Source organism: Notolepis coatsorum, assembly GCF_963971535.1.
Source record: "Notolepis coatsorum genome assembly, chromosome: 3".
NCBI lineage: Eukaryota > Metazoa > Chordata > Actinopteri > Aulopiformes > Paralepididae > Notolepis > Notolepis coatsorum.
The window spans coordinates 43,504,671-43,509,670 of NC_140167.1; positions in this window are offsets into that span (position 1 = coordinate 43,504,671).

The following is a 5,000-nucleotide window of genomic DNA, read 5'->3' on the forward strand; positions in this document are numbered from 1 at the left end:
GTGAACTGCACGGAAAATGTGTTTTACAAACCATTAAGCTCACAAATGTATTCACGCAAATAAAATCAGCCTTCTGTAATTGAGCATTATTTCAGTGCATTAGGAACAGCACATTTAACTCAGCTATAATTTTAGGCTTTGAATTTGAGCTTGGATGAGAAAGCACTTTAAACAGGGGTGTTTGCACGTGGATACGGGACATGACAAATCTGCACGGTGGAAGTGAATGAATAATGCTCTCGCCTCCCTCAATATCAACCGCTGAAGTGCCCTTGAGCAAGGCACTTAACCCCAACTGCTCCAGTGGAGCAGCTCAGTGGCCAACGGTGTCAGACTGTGGTTGTAGCTGCTGGGGAAGCTCCCAGGTGTGAATGGAACTGTGTGAATGTGAAGCAGGGCGTTGCTGAAAAAGAGCATCCATGCTCAGCGAACCTACATGGGTAAATAAAGGTAAAATAAAAGAGATAAAACGGAAAAGGATGGTATTCTACTGTATGTGGCAGTGAGCTGATCATTTAACTCTAACTGCTGGCTGTAGTTAAAGGGGAACTTTAACTCATACATTTAATTCATACATGTTATTCCTCTGGTCTAAGACAGTACACAAATATTAGTGAAAATGAGCAACTCTCTCCCAAATCCAAAAACTAGAGTGTTGAAACTCAAACTTGTGATGTCACCAAGCATAGTCTGAAGCTGCTCCATAGACAATGATTTGGGAAATATATGACACTGAGAGCACCCAGGGAATGTTCTGAGTTTATAACTACATATTGTGTTTCACAACTGAGACCACTACTATAGAATAAAGCTAATTTTGTTCAAAACAAAAATAACCAAAAAACATTATGTCAAAATCTGTCTCAGCTCCAGACTATATACTTAATGACATCACACATGTGATTCTTACATCTCTGGTTTCTGGCTTTGGGGAGAGAGTAGCTCATGTTCACAAATATTGATTGAACTGTCTCAGGCCATGGAAATAACACAATACAATTTTCACCATTTTCATTTGACCTCCTAAATCTGATTGATTGATTGATTGATTGAAAAGTTTATTAACAGATTGCAGAATGGGTACAGTACAGTACAGCTCAATACACACAATTGTTAAGGGGATGCAGACCAGAGAAAGACTTTCGTCTTGTTTACATCAGGGTCCCCCATTTTCAATTCATCAGGTTTATTCAAGGATAACTCTTTTCTGCAGGTTCACAGAGCCTTCTGGTTGGGGTTAGAGGTGGACTGATGTCATCGACCAGATTAGTCAGACTCCTCTCATAACAGTCTGTCTGTGTCCAAAAACACGCTCTTTTGGCAGACCTTTTCATATGTTTCTTTCCAGTGTTTACATAACATATTGTAAACAAAGCTTTTTTTACCCTCAGCAAGAACGTGAAACCCATGTTTAGGGTTTAAATAAGTTACAAAGTAAATAAAATAAGTGGAAAATGGGGGACGTTGTAGTTCAATCATACATCTTGTAAACAACCCTCAACTTATTCAGTGTTGTAGTTTTTGAGTATGTATATTTTCATCTGTAGCGTTGTATCTGTTATATACATGTCACCTTTTTATACCAGCCTGAATATATGTGTCTTTGCACACTATTTGTGTCTATACTTCTGTTGCATAACTGTGTATATAACTGTTACTATATAACCCTGTACACACTGTTGCATTTTATACCTGTGTAGATAGAATACGTATATATATATATATATATATATATTATATATATATATATATATATATATATATATATATATATATATATATATATATATATATATATATTATATATATATATATATATATATATATATATATATATATATATATATATATATATATATATATATATATATATATATATATATAGTATATATATTCTTTATAGTGCAAGTTGGCTTATGTTCATATTTACATTTTTATTTGTGTATATTTGAACCTTTTTGCTTTTATATTTTTATAAATGTGTATCTCTTGCTGCCCTGCTCTGTTGTAACAGTAATTTTCCCATGAGGAAAATAAATATATCGTGTTATCTTATCCTATCTTGTCGCATCTTATCTTATCTAATCGTATTTGATCTTATGAATGAATGAATGAATAATGAATGAATGAATGAATGAATGAATGAATGAATGAATGAATGAATGAATGAATGAATGAATGAATGAATGAATGAATGAATGAATGAATGAATAGTTTATTTTCGGTCTTTGTTTACAACAAATCAAAAACACACTTGTGAGGACTTACAAAAAGAAAAAAAATCACAAATGTACATTATTCAAAGTAAGCTCACACATAAAATCCAAACTCAATAACCGAAAAAAGGAATAGGCTGAAGCACATCCTTATGTTTTGCCTATCCTTTACAATTCTTAAACACAAAATATATTGTAATACATTATTTTTTTTTAATATGCTGCAAGATGAGACTTTTTGGAGAAAAAAACAAATGTTTGATGTTTTACTCAAAACTGTACTCCTGAATTATTTTACTTTTTAAGGCTTCTTTAAATCTCCCCTGAGAAGTACACAACTTCAACCCGTCACTAAGGCTATTCCATAGTTGAAATCCCAACATTGAAACAAATTGTTTTACATGTTTTAAGAATACCCTCTTAAATTATACTTCCCTTCGCTTGGTTTAAATAGACATTGAATACAAACATATTAACCAATGATGAGTGACACCTCTTATTCCATACCGTTATATTTTTTGTAAAAGCAGGGAATGATCAATTGTGTCAAAGGCTTTATGTAAGTCAATAAATACAACTATTGAGGGTTGTTTTTCATTAATTGCTGTTGACAAAATCTATCACTGCTAAAGATGTTGATCTATTGCTCTTAAAACCATATTGATGGTCACTCAATAACCCATATTTTTCAATAAAGCCATCAAGTCTATTTACAAAAAAAAATGTAGTATCTTTGAGCACGTTTTATGTTAAAACAAGAAGTTATCACGTTATAACATGAAACTTTTATGTTAAAACAAGAAGTTATCACGTTATAACGTGATACAGATATTATTTTTCTGTTTCTGGTGTGGCAGCAATACGCAAGTATGTATGTCACCACTTTTAAAAATCTGGTCTGGTCTGGTCTGGTCTGGTCTGGTCTGGTCTGGTCTGGTCTGGTCTGGTCTGGTCTGGTCTGGCCTTGTCTTGTCTTGTCTTGTCTTGTCTTGTCTTGTCTTGTCTTGTCTTGTCTTGTCTTGTCTTGTCTTGTCTTGTCTTGTCTTGTCTTATTGTGTCTTGTCTTGTCTTATCTTATCTTATTGTAGAAGGGTGGATTATCCCTGCTTATGGGAGTAGTAGTACACAGCCACCTGGTAGCAGGATACTATAGAGTTGGATCTATATGTACCCCTGTCTTTGGCCCGGAACGTCGTTCTGGAGGGTGTGCAGCAGGAGTGGATGGGGCCCAGGATTTACTAACCTGGGAATGGTACTCTGGTCTCCCTCGCCTTCCAAGGCGGTCAGCAGTAGCTCCCCACACACTCTCACTTCCCCCAGTACCTCAGACAGCCCTCCCACACCCGGTGACTGTCAGTTCAATAGTGTTATTGGGCTTCCCTTTAAGCAGTACCCTTCCTTGATCACCTGTATAGACCCTTTAATTAATATGCTGTGAATGGGGTGGAAGGGTTAAATAGTTATACCAGTCACAAGTATTTACCCAGGGGTTAGGTTAGCATATGTAGAAGAAACAGACACACACACAGTGCTCCCAATTACGTCTACTTTATGTAAAGCCTGATCAGTTTATCAGTTACAAGTTGTTTCTCAGATTATCCATAAAACGGCACCGGGTGCTCTCACTGGTAATGTAGGGGAACACTATTCCCATCATAGGCACCGCATGCTCAATACATTAGTAATAACCCTGCTTGTATTAGGGGAGACCCAGGCACAAAGTAGGTAGTTCATTGGGAATTCAAATAACAATACAATAATACAAAAATACAAAAGAAACCAGTTAAATGTGGGCCCACGTTACCAAATAAAACCTACACTAAAGCCGGCTTATATTGTTTGGGGTACCCCTTAGACACTGGTCGTTAGCGTTCGCTTGAATGGACATTGCTGTGGGCACACGAGGTACCGTTCGTACTTAGCCAAGATGGCGGACCCACTCTTATCACCTCTCGTCCAGGTGACAAGATGGCGTCGGGCGATCCCACGAGCACAGCCAGCGTCTGGGGCGAACAGCATGGGCAGTGGTGAACTGGAGGAGCGTGCTGTGGTGGCGACCTCTGCTGGTGGGAAGAGGCGTCCTCTGCGGCGTCGGGGAGACGTCCACTGCTGGCTGCTGTTTGATGCTGGCGCGCGAGCTAATACTGTTTGGCTACCCTAAACACAGCTAAACTGCGGGTCTGAGTGCACCCTCCTGCTATCGGTTGTACTACTAACGCAACGTGGCTGACTGTACCACCGGTCTTCAGCGCTGCGCGCCCGGTAGTCTACTGGAGTCAAATGGAGCTGTTAGCAGCATGCTAATACACTGCACACTTACTTGATCCCACTATAGAACCACTTCAGAACGGGAGAAAGATGCTTCAATGTTATGTTATTGATCCATAATGAAGCCGGAGAAGAGTAGCACCTCACCTCGTTATTAGACCGGGCAAGATATCAAAAGGAACACTGTTTATCACACTTTATACACACACAGGGAAAGTAGCAGTTAGTCAGCACTTCTGAATACTTAGCAGAATATTCAAGATGCTACATTATCTTATCTTATCTTATCTTATCTTATCTTGTCTTATCTTATCCTATCTGATAAGAGGGGCTGAATTTCCCTCGGGTTCAATAAAGTACTTCTATTCTATTCTATTCTATCTTATCTTATGGTAAATGGCTGCTTTTTTATATAGCGCTTTTATCCAAAGCGCTTTACAATTTGTTACTTACATATTACCCATTCACACACAGATGGCGGAGGCAACCATGCAAGGTGCCAACCTGCTCATCGGG